At 40.7% G+C, this 18,690-nt stretch overlaps 1 pseudogene; it reads right to left on the bottom strand.

Annotated features, from left to right (window-relative positions):
• Positions 1-1,451: 1,451 nt before the first annotated feature.
• The window catches only part of LOC126278860 (prostaglandin reductase 1-like), a 70,270-nt pseudogene continuing 53,031 nt past the window's right edge, over positions 1,452-18,690 (bottom strand).

Raw genomic sequence — 18,690 nt, 5'->3', positions numbered from 1 at the left:
CTGATCCTGTTTTCTTTGCTAGGTGAAACATCACTATTCTCCGTCGGACATCCAAAAGTGAGAGCTTCTCATTAGAATTAGCAGTTTGGTATGCAAGCCATATATTTACTACACAGATATCTATCATCTGTGTGAATAATGGCCACCACCATTTCTTTGACCTTATCCTCGTCCTATATGTGATATTTGCTTGTCCAGTAGATCTACTCCACCCATAAGGGCATTTTATTCTTCAATGATATGTGGCCCTGTAACAGATATTTCCTTTTTCTCTGCCCATAAGTATCTTTTAGTAGAACTCAGAGGAGTAATAGTACTGTAATTTGTCGCTACACATACTAGTCTGTTGTCACTTCATTTCACAACCAGAACTTCGTTCTCTTTGTCAATCATGTAGTCATAGAATCCTCGTTCCTTTTCTTTTGCTTTTCTTTTCGAGTTAATCAAAGGACATTCATTAGTTTGATCTCTCTTATTGATCCTGTAGCTTTCATTTTACTCTTTCGGGTGTGATCAGTGTGTCAAGACTGGCGAAAAAGTTGTCAAAGAAAAGCTTATAATTCGGATACTCTTATTCTGGATTCATGCTGGTTAGTTCATTTACTACCCTTGCACCTAAAGACTCCTGTTTGTTGTCAGTGTTGCCACACTATGGCGAAAAATTATAAAGAAAGCCATTGGAACTTGTAAGACACCAAATTTTATATCCAAATTTGATAGGCTTTCCTCTCAGAAACATTTTAGCTGAATGTTTGCCATAATAACGTACCATCATTTCATCAATTGAGATTTCTGAATGAAATACGCCAAATTTACCAAATTCTTTTTTCAGCATTTCAAAGTACAACCTCAGTTTGTACACCTTGTCGTTTCTGTCTATTTTGGAGTTGTCATTGAGATGAATGAATCACTTTATTTCCAGAAACCTATTTCTTGACATGGAGTTGAAGACTAAAGGAACACCAAAATCAGGAGCCTGTTCCCAGTAGACATTCTCATGGGGAAGCTTATGATAACCACTCAGAAGTAGTATGCCAATAAATGATTTTATTTCTTCTTTGATTAGCAGAAAATTTATTTTGTTATGTTGGCAAGCATAGATTTTGCTTTGTTCAATAACAGTATCCATAAGTTCATCAGAAGAAAAATCCTCAAACACCTGGGGCACTGTCTTATTTGCTAGACATTCTGCAACATTATCTTCTTTGCTCTTCCTTAGTTCAGTAGTGTTTGTGTACGTTGGTTGACATTTATACTACTTACATTTATATTTTTTGTAGATAACGTACCACTTTCTGCTCCATCACCTAACGCTTTCCTTCTTTTGGCTTCTGGAGGTACAACTGTAGCATTAGCTTCATCTCAGCTAAATGTGAATGTATGCTTTCCCGGCGTATACAGCTGGCAAAGAGTTCTCGGGCTTCCAGCCGGTTATGAGCTGGTTATGAGCTCTAAAGTACATCTTGTACAACAGACTCATTGTTCAGTACATTTTTGTCAATGTCTTCTTCATCTGTTATTACATCTGCATCGGGTGAAATAATCGCCAATTCTACGTCATCATCTTCATCGTCACTCTCTTGATGGTTCTCTAGTTCTGCTGTAATTTCTTCAAGTGTAAGTCCACACGGCATGATTTTATCCTGTTGGAATCGTTAAATTTGAATAGAATATGAAAAAAAGCGGATATAAAGAACGTAAAATGCAATTCTTCTCTGTATAATACGTGTATACAAGAATTGGACACCTCACAATAAAGGATAGTGTAACATGCCATTGTCCCATTATTGGGATGCATAAAATATGTCGATATTGCACTTACTTGAAAAAATCTGAAGTATACTTAATCTTACACAGACATCCATATGTTCATAACAAACACGCCCAGACAACTAAATCACAGCTCATAGTCGTCCAGGAACTACCAGCAGACATACAGTGCTGCCAAGTGCGAGAACAAAAAATCGGCAAGTTCATAATTTTCCTGACGTGAAGTACATTGAAAAAAAGTTATGTATTTTACATTTACATACATTATAGCAGTTAGTTGAACCTACAGGTGCAACAATAAAGGCTAAAAGCTCCATTGCTTACGTAGAAATTAGTAAAATATATGGGTCCCAAAAAAGGGACAATGGCCAGTAATGGGTTAAGAAACGCAAATTTGTGGGTAACAGATATGTGAGAATGCATTTTCTTCTGAAGTAGTTGAAGACACTTGTGCTAGCAGTGAGGGAAACCACGATAATGTTTCTGAAGTGACCGCACCCCCTAGTTCATCGAAAAGGAAAGTAAGTTTAGAAATGGGCGACAGTAGTAAAACTAATGATATTATGGAAAACGTCATTACTGATCTCAAAATCCTTCCAGGGGAACCTGGCCTAAAAATGAAGCACTAGGATGAAATGACACACCACTTGTTTCTCGGATACCATGATACTCAGCTTTAAATCTAGTGTAGTGCGTAATTCATAAGTTGGTAGTACTGGTACTGCGTTAATGGCGTGCTCCTCTTGTGTTTATTTTCCGTGCTATAGCTCAAAGCTGTTGTCAACAGGTGCTGATCTATAATTGGTGAGTCACATTATGCTCTAAACACGTGCTTTATTATATTGCTTTCAAAAATGTAAGTTAAGGTTATGGAACCATATTCTTTTCTTTGTTTTTTGACAAAGCTTTGTTGATAGACGTAAGATGGTCATATGTCTGTTGTTCCGACGTAAAATGATTCACCAGTTGCTTGGGTATAATGAAACATTGGGTCATTTTACCCATGTATAGTGTGCCATTTTACCCTGGCAAATAAATCATATATTTTGAACATTTATTGTTGTGTTTGTGTATTAAAATTAATTATAATACTAAATACAATGTTAATAAGATTGGTTGGTTGGTTTGGGGAAGGAGACCAGACAGCGTGGTCTCGGTCTCATCGGATTATGGAAGGATGGGGAAGGAAGTCGGCCGTGCCCTTTCAGAGAAACCACCCCAGCATTTGCCTGGAGTGATTTAGGGAAATCACAGAAAACCTAAATCAGGATGGATGGACGCGGGATTGAACCGTCGTCCTCCCTAATACGAGTCCACTGTCTAACCACTGCACCACCTCGCTCTGTTAATAAGATAATGAAATTATATATTGTAAATGTTTAATATACAGACATATTTGTAGGCTTAGGCTAAAACTGCTGGCTGATAGTAATTGCAATATAATAATATCATATGCCTAACTTTAAGTATCCTGTGTATGTAGGATCGTAAATCAATAGATGACTCAACTTCTTTTCAGCACAAATGGTTGGGACCTACAAGAGAGAGACAGATCGTTAGTGATGAAGCGAAGACTCGATGAAACAAGCTATTCAAGCTACTGAAAGAAAATATATGGGATGGCTGAAAGTTTAAAAGAAATTTGGTGTTCCAAAAGCTGCATTACGCCGAAGAGTTATGGGAAAAACAAACTTATCACTGGAGCAGACAAAGGCTTGTTACGATTCATCCCTACATTTTCTAAGAGACTTGAAACATTGCTGGTGGATCACATAAAAGATTTAGATTGCCAAATTTTTGGTCTTACAAAATGGCTCTGAGCACTATGGGAATCAACTGCTGTGGTCATTAGTCCCCTAGAACTTAGAACTACTTAAACCTAACTAACCTAAGGACATTACACACATCCATGCCCGAGGCAGGATTCGAACCTGCGACCGTAGCAGTCGCATGGTTCCGGACTGTGTGCCTAGAACCACGAGACCACCGCGGCAACCCTTTGGTCTTACATGTAACGATATACGAAAATTAGTTTTTCAGTTAGCAGGCCAAAATAGAATCCCTCACAGATTCAGCAAAAAAGATGAAATGGCAGACTGGGATTGGCTTAGCGGATATCGAAAGAGAAATCAGGACATTTCTCTCAGAAAACCAGAGCTCACTTCAGCAGCTAGAACCCAGTCTTTTAACAAACCGCAAGTAGAAAAGCTTTTTAACATTCTTGAACAAAAATTACAGAAAAATAATATTGAGCACGCTAGAGTATGGAATGTTAACGGATCAGCACTTTCAACAGTGCAGAAACCTCAAAAAGCGTTTGCGGCAACTGGTAAAAAACAATTTGCGACAATCACCAGTGCAGAGAGAGGACAGCATGTTAGTGTGGTATGCTGCATGCGTTCATCAGGAAACTTTATCCTGCCAACTCTACTTTTTCAAAAGAAAAGATGAAGGCACGAGTTTTTAGATGGCGCACCTACAGGATCACTAGGGAAGCCAGGTGAGTCTGGCTGGATGACGGGAGATTCATTTCTCACTTGGCTTAAGCATTTTTAAAAGTATGCAAATGGAAGCAAAGATAACAAGGTTTTATTAGTATTAGATGGACATAGTACGTATAAACGCTTAGAAGTAGTTACTTACGTGAGAGAAACGGCATAATTATGATTTCTTTTCCTCCTTATTGCACACACAAGCAGCAGCCTCTAGACGTATGTTTCTATGGTCCCCTGAAGACTTACTATGATAATTCCTCCACAATGTGGTTAAAAATCATCGTGGAAGAGTCATATCTCAATTTCAGATAGCTGAAATATTTTGTGAGGCATATGGAAAAGCTGCTACTATTAGTAATGCCTTAAGGGAAACCAGAATTTGACGGTTCAACCCACAAATATTTCCGGAGCACGCATTTTTGCCTTCTTTAGTAATAAACATTGATGAAGAGCGCGAAGAGACTGGCACTGGAGAAGTTACAGTGAAGAATATAGGTAAGCCCAACACATTCAGAAGAACAACACATCCAGATAGACTCGACTTCAAAAGAAGACGTTAAACTTCCATACAGTTCTAACGAAAATAGTGAGAATAGTCCATATACCTCTCTACCAGATCTAAGGGAAACATAGTGTTGCGAGACCCAACATATCCGAGTTTCACCACAGGATATATTACTAGTCCCATCAGCTTCTGGATCTTATGCTCGAAGCAAAAGAAAATGGGATGGTTCCCAAATTTTAACCAGTAGTCCACATCCATCAAATTTACAAGCAACAGTAGCGGGAAAGCAAGCATTAGAAGAGAGAAAAGCGGGAAGAAATGCAAAAAGACAGCTGACATTCAGGGATGAAAGTGAAGACGAAGTAGATATTTTTGGTGGAGATGCTGACGAGGACGATGCTCCTTGCATTTACTGCAACGACCTTTTTAGTCGTTCTAAGCCAAGGGAGACTTGGCTGTGGCGTGTAAAATGTGCCATGTGGGAACACGCTGAATGCACAGGGCTTCCTAGTACAGCTAAGAGATTTGTATGTGACATATGCAAAGACTGAATACTTCATAACATGATATTTATACTAGGGCAAAATGACCTACTCGTGTTTCATTTTACCCCCAGTAACTAGGGTAAAATGAAACACTGAAGTAATTTTGCAATGCTAATTTTATGCAAAAATATTTTCTTTTTTAAAATATCTTGTGTACTGAAACATGTGTTTGTTAGTTATCTTCGTGTTTGCAACTTTGTACAAACAAATATAAATAAATATCGAGTACAGAGCGAGTTTTGCTTAGGGTGTGTTATTTTAGGTCAGGTTCCCCTACAAGTTCTTTCTGAAACTCTCTTGCTGTCGTTATGATGGTGAAGTTAAACTTTATGAGGATATTGGAGCTAGAATAGGTGTTGTGTCTAAATTAATTATTAAATGTCAGAAGTGCAAAAACGAAAAAGCATTTCATGCTTCATCAAAGTGTTCAGGTAATGAATTGTATGAGACTAATGTAAGACTGTTCTATGGCCTTAGATGCATTGTTAAAGGTGCAAGGGCTGGCAATGTTCTCTGCACTATGTTGATTTTGCCAAAACCACCTTCTAGGTATATGAAATAAGTAACAGCAGTTGGGGACTCTGTTGTGGATGAAGATTCAATGGTTGCTGCTACAGCAGAAGCTGTTGAACAAAATGAGGGTGACAAAGAAATCAGCATTGCTGTGGATCGATCCCGGCAAAAGCGTGGGTTTAGTTCTAAAAATAGTTTTGCATCTGCAATAAGTACTGACACTGGAAAAGTTTTGGATTTTGGAGCTCTCAGTAAGTACTGCCAATGTTGTTCAGTGAACCAGAAGAACAGATCACTTCATAAGCAGACATGTATAAAAAGACTATGATGGTACAAGAGGAGGAATGGAGGTAAAAGGAGCAGTTAACATTTTCCAGCGTGCACAGAAGGATAGAGGTGTCAGATATGTGAACTGCTTAGGTGATGGAGACAGCAAAGCTTTCGTTGTAGTATAAAACAGTAAGCCATATGATGTTCCTATACAAAAACTTGGGTGTGTAAGACATGTCAAGGAAAGGATGGGAACACATCTGCATAACCTAAAAATCAAGCTGGGTAACACAAAACTCTCCGACGGCAAGGCAATAAAATGTGCTGGAAGACTAACGGACAAAGTAATTAATTGATGAATTACAGCAATATTATGGGAAGGCCATTAGAGATAACTGAAAATTTAGAGAAGATGAAAAGAGCTGTGTGGAGCACTTTCTTTCATCAAATATCAACGGATGAAAAGCTGTCATGCTTCATGCTTTGTGTCCACCTCCTCCAAACAATTGGTGTAAATATAGGCAAGCTGAATTTTCTGGCACAATACATGAATTTACACATTAACATTCTCTTCCTTTGGCATTGATAGAGACAATCAAACCTATTTACAGAGATTTGGCAAATCCAGAGCCACTAAAGAAGTGTTTAAATGGGAAGACCCAGAATGTGAATGAGTCCTTCAATAATGTTGTGTGGTGCCATGTGCCTAAAATGAATATGTTGGCCTTATGAGTCTAAAGTTAGCAGTGTCTGATGCTGTAATAACTTTTAATGGTGGGAACTATGAAAAACTTAAGTTTCTGGAGAAGTTAGGGGTAAGATTTGGACAGAACACAGCTAAAGGACTGCAAAAACTGGATGAACTTGGTGTATGTAAAGCAGAGTTAGCTAATCACCAAATGACAAAAGAAGTAAGAAAGAAAAGGAGGAGGCAAGGACTGAGCTATTGCACAGGCGCCGACTCCATGGGGCTTGAGGGAGCCCGAGCCCCCTCAAAAATTCGTTTGTGGGGGTGGAGCCACCCCAATAATTTAAGAAAATAATTAGTTATATTATACTTCGCAAAATCACAAAATTATGTTGGATTCTTTATTTCCGTTGTTTGATGATAGTTCCCTTTTAAAATACATTCAGTAATGAGATAAAACAAATAATTATTATGGTAGTAAGAGGGTTAACTGAAAATGAGTGGTGTGAATCATGATAGTGCTGCAGGCACACAATTAGATCCAGTGCGCAAGCCTTCAGGCAAAGTATGGTGCCAGTGGGCCAGTGCTGTGGCCATGGTGACATCAAATTAACTGGAGCACGCCTGGAACCGTCCACCTCACATCACCTTGACACTTCGAGACATTATAAAGCCCAACCTGCTGTCACAGTCATTCAGTTGGGATAGTTTCGTTTAATGGATGTTGCAGACGTGTTTAGTGTTCCAACTTTAGTCTCTAGTGGACTATTTTATATGACTATATTTTATTCTTTTACTTTAGTCTCTTAGTGTATTGTGAATTAACTTTGCAATGGATAAATTTGCTACCAAAAAGACGTACATGGGAGTTGATGATACTGCAAGTCAACCTCCAACAGTTATTGTGTCGTCAGTTGCTTCACCATCTTCAGGCGAGAACCGTTCACAGCAGATACCTGGACAATCCGGTAAGGGAATATCATTTCAGAAGTCTTGGTTGATCAAATATACATGGCTAGACTATGAACCATCAACCGAAAAAGTTTTATGCAAAATCTGCAGAGAGGCAGATGATAAAAATCTAAATTCTGTCACTATCCAAAGTGTGGCCTCCCAATTGAATGAACAGTTAGTGATATGAAGAAAGGCCGTTTAGCTCTTGAGACAATTTTTACTACCATGCAGTTTCTATGCCGACAAGGACTAGCAATTAGAGGGCACGAAGATGTAAACTCATTTTTCTTTCAATTACTGGAACTCTGAAAGAATGACATACCTAAGTTTAAAGATTGGTTAGGGCTTTCGGGGTAAAAGTGGAAGAACCACGATATTCAAAACGAGATCATTGATCTACTAGGAAAGTCTGTGTTGAGAAAGGTATTGGCTTTAATCAAGAAGACAGAACATTTTCCCATTATGGCTGACAAAACAAGTGATTCTTAGATTCATGAAAAAGTGTCATTATGTATTCGTACTGTTCATGATTCCTTAATCATCAATGAAGACCTTATTGGCTTATACAAGACCTCCAACACTGGATCACAAACTCTGTTTAGTATTTTAAAAGACTTTTTGCTCGTCTTGATTTGTCAATGGATAACTTAAGAGGACAGTGTTATGATGGTGCCTCGAACATGAGAGGTAAGTTCAAAGACTAAAAAAAAAGTTAGTTTTGGATATACAACCAAAAGCACGTTATGTACACTGCACTGCTCATAGTTTAGACTTGGGAGTCGTAGACAGTCTCCGCCATATAATGTCTACGAAGGATATTATGGCTTTAACCAAGTGTTTAATAAACACCATAAGGGAATCCAACGAAAGGATGGCACTTTTCAGAAGCAAACGCTGTGATTGTGCCAACGACCAAGCTGGTCTACAACCCCTTTGCCCGACTTGATGGACTATGTGAGTTTCTAATATCTTGAGAATATTGAAAAACTTTCAAGAACTTCTAGAGTTTTTTGAAACATTTTCTGCAGAGGACGAAGCAGAGGCAGGTTACAAATATGCAGGCTACCTTGAATCAAAGTTACAATTCAAGACTTATTTCTTTTTACGCCTTTATTGCCATGCAATGAACCCAGTAGAGGATGTTAATGAAAAATTCAATGCCCTCATCTAAGTGTTGCTGATCTGGAAAAAATATATGAGGGCTTGAGTTGTATACTGAATGGAAGTCGTGATAGTTTTGAACACTTTTGGGAACTGTGTTTAAAAGAAAAACCTTCACAAGTTGAAGATCCTTCACTTCCATGGAATCAAAGTACACCAAAGAAGTATGAAAACAATGAAGCCAGTTCACTGCACACTTTCAAAACCCCAAAGGAATACTACAAAGCTATTTACATTGAAGTTTGTGAAATGGTGGAATCCTGAGTTGGTGAGCAGTTTCCTTCAATGGGACTCACGCGGGTAATTGCAGTTGAACAAGAGTGCTTGGTCTTTATAAACAGAGGTGAAACAAATTTGGAAAAATCAAGTGATTTTTTCAAAAATGACCTTGAGAGACTGCGCTTGCACTTGAATGTGTTACCCCATACCTCTAATAAAAAACAAGTGGTCTTAAAAAACATGTGTGATGTAAGAAGATACATCACACAAGGGCATGCAACTGGAGAAATGTTATGTGAAGTAGTGAAGTGCATTAAGCTTCTTCAGGTAGTTCAAATCACGACAGCAACAGCAGAACGGTTATTTAGTGCCCTTAGACGTCTGAAGTCATATCTACATTCAGCAATGGGACAGAAGCGATTGAACAACTTGGCAGTTCTTCACACCCACCGAGATGTTTTGGATGAATTGGACATCTGACCAGTCATCAGCGACTTCATATTCGGTAATCTGAGGTCATCAGTGCCCTAGAACTTAGAACTTCTTAAACCTAACTGACCTAAGGACATCACAAACATCCATGCCCGGGGCGGGATTCGAACCTGCAACCACAGCAGTCGCACGGTTCCGGACTGAGCTCCTAGAACCGCTCGACCACCACGGCTAGCCATTGTACTGTGTACAGTGATGAATATGGTTCTGCAGTGCCATGGATGACCATCAATGGGGAGTGTGGTATCAACCTGAGGAGGGGTTCCATTCTTCCATACTATTTTTTAACAGGACAATGCTTGCCCACACATGGCTCATGTCTCTATGAACTATCTTCTGTGGCCAATTAGATCCGTCCACTGTGTTCCCAGCAGAACATGTGTGAGACCAGTTCGGACATCAGCTTCATCCCAGTGCGAATATCCGGATATCAAAACCAGTTCAAGCAGATAAGGGTCAATAGACTCATTAGAGGATGCAGCAGCTTTATGACACTCTTTCCAACTGAAACAGAGCATGCATCAAAGCTGTATGGGGTGCAGTGTATTACTGATAACTGGGCTCATACTGCCAATATGTATTGCCTCAGCTGTGTTGCTGGATTCGTGAATTCCTGTCCAAGGTCATAGTTCGTAGTAATTGACGGAAATTTGGCGTTCCCCATGGACGTGTGATAGACTCCCTGCTGCTCCTAATGTAGATAAATGACAGAGGAGACCATTTGAGCAGCCATCTAACATTGTTTCCAGATGATGCTGTCATTTATCGACATAGAAAGCCATCAGATGATCAAAATCAATTGTGAAACGATTTACATAAGATATCTATATGGTGCAAAACTGCAGATGACTGTAAACAATGAAAATAGTGAAGTCATCCATATAAGTGCTAAAACAAATCCGTTAAATTTTGGTTACACGAAAAATCACACAAGTCTACGAGTTGTAAATTCGACTAATACTTAGGGATTAGAATTACGAATAACATTAAGTGGAAAGATCACGTATGAGGGGCGTCTGAAAAGTCCGTGCTAAATCCCACAGATGGCACTACTGGCGCATATCGAAGTCATGTTTAGTTAGTAGCATCTTTGGAAAGAAAGCACGCATAGTTTCAGCCATATTGGTCCATTTCTTTGTGTTTGGCATTTGTGTGAATCAAGGAAGTCAAGTGTTTATCAAAATTGGACGAAAAAGAATTTCATGTGGTGATCAAACATTACTTTATGAAAGGCAAAGAGAATCTTGATAAACATTACGGTGACTCTGCACCTTCGATTAGAACAGTTTATAAGTGGTTTCAAAATTTACGGAGTGGCCATATGGGCACAAGTGATCTGAACTTTCTGGAGGTTTCGACTCCAGAAATCATTGATAAAATCCATGATATGCTGATGGATGACAGAAGAGTTAAGGTGTGTGAGATTGCTAGTGCTGTGGGTATCTCGAATGAACGGGTACATAATATTTTTCACGAACATTTGGACATTAGAAAGCTATCCGCAAGATGGGTTCCGCGATTGCTCATGCTTGACCAAAAACGGAATCGTGTGAAGTGTTGCAAAGATGGTTTCCAGCTGTTCAGGAAGAATCCGTTACGTCACTGTGGATGAAACGTGGTCACGTTACTATACACCTGAAATCAAACAACATTCTAAACAATGGGTTACCAAGGGGAATTTGCACAAAAAAAGGCTATGACCATTCCTTCGGCCGGAAAGGTTATGGCGTGTGTCTTTTGAGATTTGCGAGGGATAATCCTCATCGACTATCTGGGAAACACATCCTCCCTGTTCTCCAGGCTTGGCTCTCTCGGACTAGTATTTGTTCCCCAAATTGAAGAAACGGCTGTGCGGACAAAGATTTTATTCAAGTGAGGAGGTGATTGCAGCAGCTCTAATAGCTATTTTGCAGACTTGGACAATTCCTATTATTCGAAAGGGATCATCAAATTAGAACAGCATTGTACGAAGTGTATAAGTCTAAAAGGAGACTATGTCGAAAAATAAAAAAGGTTTACCCCAAACACGTAAGTAATTATTATTATTATTTTTTTTTTTTTTTTTTTTTTTGCGGGCTTCTCAAATTCCCCTTGTAGATAACTTTGTGGGTAAAGCAATCTGACGACTGTGATCTATTGGCAGAACACTTAGAAAGAGCAACAGGTGAGCGTCAGAGAATGCTTACACCACATATGTCTGCCCTCCTCTGGAGTAGTGCTGTGCAGTATGGGATCTGCATCATGTGGGACTGACGAAGGACATCGAATAAGTTCAAAGAAGAGTAGCTCATTTTGTATTACCGCGAAATATGGGCTACATTGACAGAAATGAATGAGAGGAAAGGGAATGACATAATAACTACAATGAAGGTAACACAATTTTGATGGTGCCCTTAACATTACAAAAAGCGAGACATGGTTCTTTGCAACGTGTGATTACCACAGACGGCAGTACATGCTCTGCAACATGCTGTTATGGTAGCCATAAGTCGGGTAAGGAGCTCCTGTGGTAGGACTTTCCATTCCTGTACCAGCGCAGCTGGAAACTGCTAGATGGTCACTGGTGCATATGGACGAGCACCGTTGTGTCTCCCCAGTATATCCCTGAGGTGCACGATGGGCTTTGAGTCGTGGGAACAGGCAGGCCAGTAAATTCGAAGATTGTCCTTACGTTCCAAGAGCTCCTCCAGCTGCGCAGTTCTTTGTAGTCAATTATTATCATTGTTAAAAATGAAGTCAGGACCGAATGCATCCCTGAAAAGACGCTTGTTGGAGATTAGATTAGTTTTTCGCTCCATAGATCCGTGCTGAGGAGATTCTCGTGGATGTGGAACATGTCATTTTTTTAAAAGCTGAAATAACAATACTTATAGTATGAATATATACAATACATCATTTATTTCTATTAAAAATTTCGTAAGTGGAGTAAAAGGAGTTGACCACTAGTAAGTCTTTCAGGCTCCATTTAAACTGATATTTATTTGTAACTATTTTTTTATGTTCGCTGGCAGATTATCGAAGATGAGTGTTCCTGTGTAGTGGACCCCTTTTTGAACTAAAGTAAGTGCTTTTAAGTCCCTGTGCAGATCATTTTTGTTCCTGGTATTGTATGTATGAACTGAGCTGTTTGTTGGAAAAAGAGATATATTATTTAGGACAAATTTCATTAAGGAGTAAATATACTGAGAGGTAGTATTTAGTATACCCAGTTCTTTGAAGAGGTTTCTACAGGACGTATGTGAATGTACTCCACAAATAATACGTATTACACGCTTTTGGACTCTGAAAACTTTTGTTTGACTTGATGAGTTACCCCAAAATATTATACCATATGACATAGAGAATGAAAGTGGGCAAAATGTGCAAGCTTTTTTATTTTTATGTACACAAGAAAAAGCAATGGCCATAAGATGGATCCTTGTGGGACACCACATGTAATTTCTTCCCATTCTGATGATGACTGATGACTTAATTCACTAGTCCCTTGCACTGACACCCTTTTTTCCCTGTTAGTGAGGTAGGACTTGAACCATTTTGCAGCACTACCTGTTTCACCATAGAATTCTAATTTATTTAAAAGGATGTTGTGGTTCACACAATCGAATGCCTTTGACAAATCACAGAAAAAATCTGCTGCTTGTAATTTGTTATTTAATGAATTAAGTACATTTTCATTGTAGGTGTAAGTAAAGGAGTACAGTGTCGCAATAACGTTGATGACGTTCAACGATTTGGGTGTTAGTACTCCTATGGAACATTATGCGTCTAAAGCACCTGGGCCACCAGACGATCACGTTTGACAATGTTCCTGGTTGCATCACATTCCTACCTCTCCAGGTCGGATGACGTGTTCCCACCTCTCGCCGTAACAGAGTAATTCCCGCATTTTCGAACACGATTGTTTTGCTGGTCTAGATAGTACGGTATGGGGAGGCATAATGTTGCATGGGCGTACTAATCTCCTAGTCTTTGAACATGGTACACTCTAAGGTCAACGTTAGTGAGACATTGTGCTACTTCCCCATGTGAGTGTTTTCAAGGATGCATTCGGTCCTTGTGCATGACAAGGCGCGACAGCATCGAACTGTGCACGAGGACGAGCACTTTAAACGAGATGTTATTTGGCGAATTGATTGACCTACCCATTGCCCCGACTTAAATCGCAAAATCCCCAAGGCAGATGCGCTGGGGAGAAGTATTCAGCATGTCCACATGCACCAACAACCATCCAATAGTTATCAATCCCATTGGTGGAGGACGACAAGAATTCTTTACTAACTTCGTGGTCAGTATGGGAACACGTTGCAAAGCATGCGTTTCCATATTTGATGATCACATTCTATTAAGAGCCATGTCCTCCCTTTAGAAATGTCCAGGGGATCATCATAAATCTAGGTGATTTATGTAATTATTGTTTTTGAATAAAAGTATCTCTCCTGTTCGCCTCATTGTGTACTCGTATTTCGATTAGATGCCTTCTATACTGTACTGTACTGTAGCAGTTATTTCTACTTGTGGTCCTTGGTTTCATCGACTGTCAAGTGACACATTATGCGAAAGCCACTTCCGTCCTTACACTTTGGACACAGAAAAGTGATGAGTGCCCACAATACTTTACCGTGAACACTGCCACAGCGTGCCTGCAATATATGACTACTGGGGGACGGTCGGACAGTATTGGGCTTCAAATGGCTCTGAGCACTGTGGGACTCAACTTCTGAGGTCATCAGTCCCCTAGAACTTAGAACTACTTAAACCTAACTAACCTAAGGACATCACACACATCCATGCCCAAGGCAGGATTCGAACATGCGACCGAAGCGGTCTCGCGGTTCCAGACTGTAGCGCCTAGAACCGCTCGGCCACTCCGGCCGGCTCGGACAGTATTGTCGAGAGATTAGGCTACTGCAGGTCGTTGCCGAGATACTGTCGAGGTTTTGCCGATGTTGTCCACCAAGTGCGAAGAATATTTGGTGGTGCAAGGGAATACCATGGGAATATCCATCTCCGTCCTCCTCTGTAAGTGTTTCCCTCGCTTTCTCAGCCTTGCTTCCTCCTTTTCACACCGACAGCACTGTGAGGCCAGTCAAGCAACAAGTAATCGAGAGATGAAACTATATTATTTCAGTTCAGTTTGAAAGATGGCGTTCGTAGAGGTACTCAGTCGTTGTCAGTAGGAATGCAGAAATGGGCATACGAGAAGACCATGAATTCCATAAATGTGATCTACATTTACGACCAGAGATATGGATCAGAGAAAATAATATAGACTGAGATCGAAATCTAGAAATGGCCATTCTCTCTGCTGCCGTCGCAGTAGGTGTGCAGTAGTGAACCAAAACTTTGCTCTGCGTATATAATTAAGATTTCTAACCTTTTTTAAAAATTCATCACTTGGGTTTCCCTGTTTTTAAGCAGCAACTCACCGACTGTCTTTCCTTTTCTTTATTACTGCGGTCTATGTATGCATTTTTTGTCACGTCCCATAAGCAGGATCGTAGATGTAACGCTTTTATGAAATTCATAACTCTATCGCAGTAAAGGAGAACCACAATAAGATATAAACATAAAAGTTTATTGGTGTTTCAAACAAATTTAATGAACGCGTTGAGACCTTCTAACAAAAGGTTGTAAACGCCTACCGCCAAGAGCCAATCAGTGAGAAGTAGGCCTACACCTTAAAGAGTTACACACATTAACTGTATTTTTTGGTCACCCCTTCATTTCAAAATTCATGGCACAGAAACGAAAATTACCAATGTGTCGAGAGCACCAAGTCAAAGTACAAATATTTGTCTAATGACAAAATCATTTGTTTTCCACGAAGGATTTTTCGGAGCATTCCTGAGCGACGTCGGAATATGGTGGAACGCCCGTCAGAATGTGGTGGAACGCCCTCAATTCTTGGAGGCGGTCTTGAATCCGTGGTAATTCTGTGTTAGACGCATTTGGTCCATGGTCGTTGTCGAAGTTTAAAAACATCTCGTTTCAATTAACACATATTTTCGAGTGGGTTAATGTGCGGGCAAAAGGATAGTGAACCTAGCATGTTGAAGGAACGTGTTCACGGGAACAGCACGATGGGCGCGCTAGTTATCATCTGTCAAGATGAAATTGTCACCAACATGTTAGGGATGCGGTACCGTTATTGACCGTTGGATCTCGTCCCTGTGCTATAGAACGGCGAGGCTGCCCTCAGAAACCATGAGTGGTGGTGGTGGTGGTTAGTGTTTAACATCCCGTCGACAACGAGGTCATTAGAGACGGAGCGGAAGCTCGGGTTAGGGAAGGATTGGGAAGGAAATCGGCCGTGCCCTTTCAAAGGAACCATCGCGGCCTGAAACGATTTAGGGAAATCACGGAAAACTTAAATCGGGATGGCTGGAGACGGGATTGAACCGTTGTCCTCCCGAATGCGAGTCCAGTGTGCTAACCACTGCGCCACCTCGCTCGGTCCATGAGTGGTGTATGGGGGTTTGATGTAATACCGCCCCATAACCATCAATACGTTACTACCTTGTTGCACACGTAGGATACAGTTTTGGAGGTGTTCTAAGTTAACAGGCTATCTCTAAATACGGTGTCTGTGAATATCAGTGTGCAAAAAATTCCGAGTTTCGTCTGTGAGCAACACCCAACATCAGTGCTGCGGTATCGATTCTGCATGGTTTGTTGCTCATCTGTAACGACTTGGTGCTCGCCATTGTTGTCGGGAGTGGAATTTCGCATTATAAAATCGTCTCCTAACAGTTTGGTTCGATAGATGAAGTCCTGTAGCCTCTTAGAACGTATAATTCAATTCTGCAGCACTCGACCCACTGCTTTTTTGAGTCAAAAGTCAAGTCGTAGATATCGATCATCCTAAGTACCTGTCGAACGTGGAGGACATGTTCAGTGTAAGTCCTCAACATTACATGTCGATTGGAATCGATCCCATGTTCGCACCATATCACTTTGACTCCGGTGCCCATTTCGAACAATTACCCTGACTGATAAGCCTTCTACACGTAACGTGATGGTGCGGACCCTATCTTTGGTAGGGATTGTCTTTTTTATCATGATGAATGTTCGCTCCGCTGTTCCACATGTCTGTAATGCGTCCCTACAGGTGCTTTACTTTCAACTGAAATTGTGCAGTCCATTCAAGTGCGGATTTTATGCGTATGACAGCTGTGTGTATATTTACAAGCAACGTCAGCGTCGATCTCCCGGGGCAATCCCAATAGCAACCCACCTGCGCGACATATCAAGATGATGCAGAACTTTTGTTGATACGTGTACATCAGATTTCTGGATGAATCGCCGGTAGCCAAAACTGAGGGATGAGTGATAGTCTAGCTGTAACTGGTATATTTCTTTCATATTCGTATTTGTCTAGCCACTTCTCGCACTAATTGTTTTTAAACAATGTATTTAGATTCGTGTTTCAGTGTTCTAGGAATGCTATGTATCCAGCATCAGTTGTTTAAATGTGTGTGAAATCTTATGGGACTTAACTGCTGAGGTCATCAGTCCCTAAGCTTACACACTACTTAACCTAAATTATCCTAAGGTCAAACACACACACCCACGCCCAAGGGAGGACTCGAATCTGCGCCGGGATCAGCTGCACAGTCTACGACTGGAGCCCAGCACCAGTTCACGACCTAAAGTTTCTGGGTGCACGAATGGCAAAACGTCATTTTTTCGGATGAATCCAGGTTCTGTTTACAACATCATGATGGTCGCATCCGTGTTTGGCGACATCGCGGAGAACGCACGTTGGATGCGTGTATTCGTCATCGCCATACTGGCGTATCACCTGGCGTGATGGTATGGGGTGCCATTGGTTACACGTCTCCGTCACCTCTTGTTCTCATTGATGGCACTTTCAATAATGGACGTTACATTTCAGTTGTGTTACGACCCGTGGCTCTACCCTTCATTCGATCCCTGCGAAACCCTACATTTCAGCAGGATAATGCAAGACCGCATGTTACAGGTACTGTACGGGCCTTTCTGGATACAGAAAATGTTCGACTGTTGCCGCGGCCAGCACATTCTCCAGATCTCTCACCAATTAAAAACGTCTGGTGTATGGTGGCCGAGTAACTGGCTCGTCACAATACGCCAGTCACTACTCTTGATGAACAGTGGTATCGTGTTGAAGCTGCATGGGCAGCTGTACCTGTACACGCCATACAAACAGAGCCAGAGGTGGTTGTTCTGGGTACTGATTTCTCAGGATCTATGCACCCAAATTGCGTGAAAATGTAATCACATGTCAGTTCTAGTATAATATATTTGTCCAATGAATACCTGTTTATTATCTGCATTTCTTCTTGAAGTAGCAATTTTAATGGCCAGTAGTGTACGTGATTTAAACGCTAGGTGTCGCGGTTCTGAACTCCATCCCAGAGGCGTCGAAAGAATGTTGGTAGGAGTGAGTGTGACGACCTTCCCATCGTCTGACACGTGCACGATGCCGTTGGTCATAATTATGGTGTCAATGTGACATCATTAACCACCTTACACCTTACATGAAGTTCTGAGCTGCGCCCTTTTTCCGCTTATGTCGACATCTTGCTGTCGTCGAACTCGTGGGTAACGTCGAAGGGTTCCGCGCCTTTACACCATTGTAGAGGAAGGTTGTAGGAACTTTTGTGCCAAATTTCAAACTTATGCCTTTCTATGAGACAATTAGGGGATTTTGAATAACTGATTCTTTAATAGTGTTGTGCCGTGTAGCTCTGTTACTCCAAGTTTTCAATTTGTTTACTGAAAGCATGGATCAGTGGGCACTAGCTGTTTGCAGTTAAAAGACCACTTTAGTACACGGAATGTAGGAGACGCTTGTATTCAGCTGCCATTCCGCCTCTCTTTCTCGCGCCACGTGTGTCAATCAATGAAGAGATTGAGTTCGTTGTCTGATCGATGTGAATTATCGTTTTTTTCAGATTTGTGGGGTGTTATCGTTGAATTACGGCCGCGAAACGCTTGTTCTGGTAATCCGTCAGGAAATTTGGCATTGTCGCAAGAACTAATTTTAGAAATGGGGAGCTCCAGGTTGGAAATTAGCTAGAGGAACATGATAATAGT

Source organism: Schistocerca gregaria, chromosome 6 (genome assembly GCF_023897955.1).
Source record: "Schistocerca gregaria isolate iqSchGreg1 chromosome 6, iqSchGreg1.2, whole genome shotgun sequence".
NCBI lineage: Eukaryota > Metazoa > Arthropoda > Insecta > Orthoptera > Acrididae > Schistocerca > Schistocerca gregaria.
Note: the sequence above shows the minus strand (reverse complement) of the source record. Positions and strands in the feature narration are given on the sequence as shown.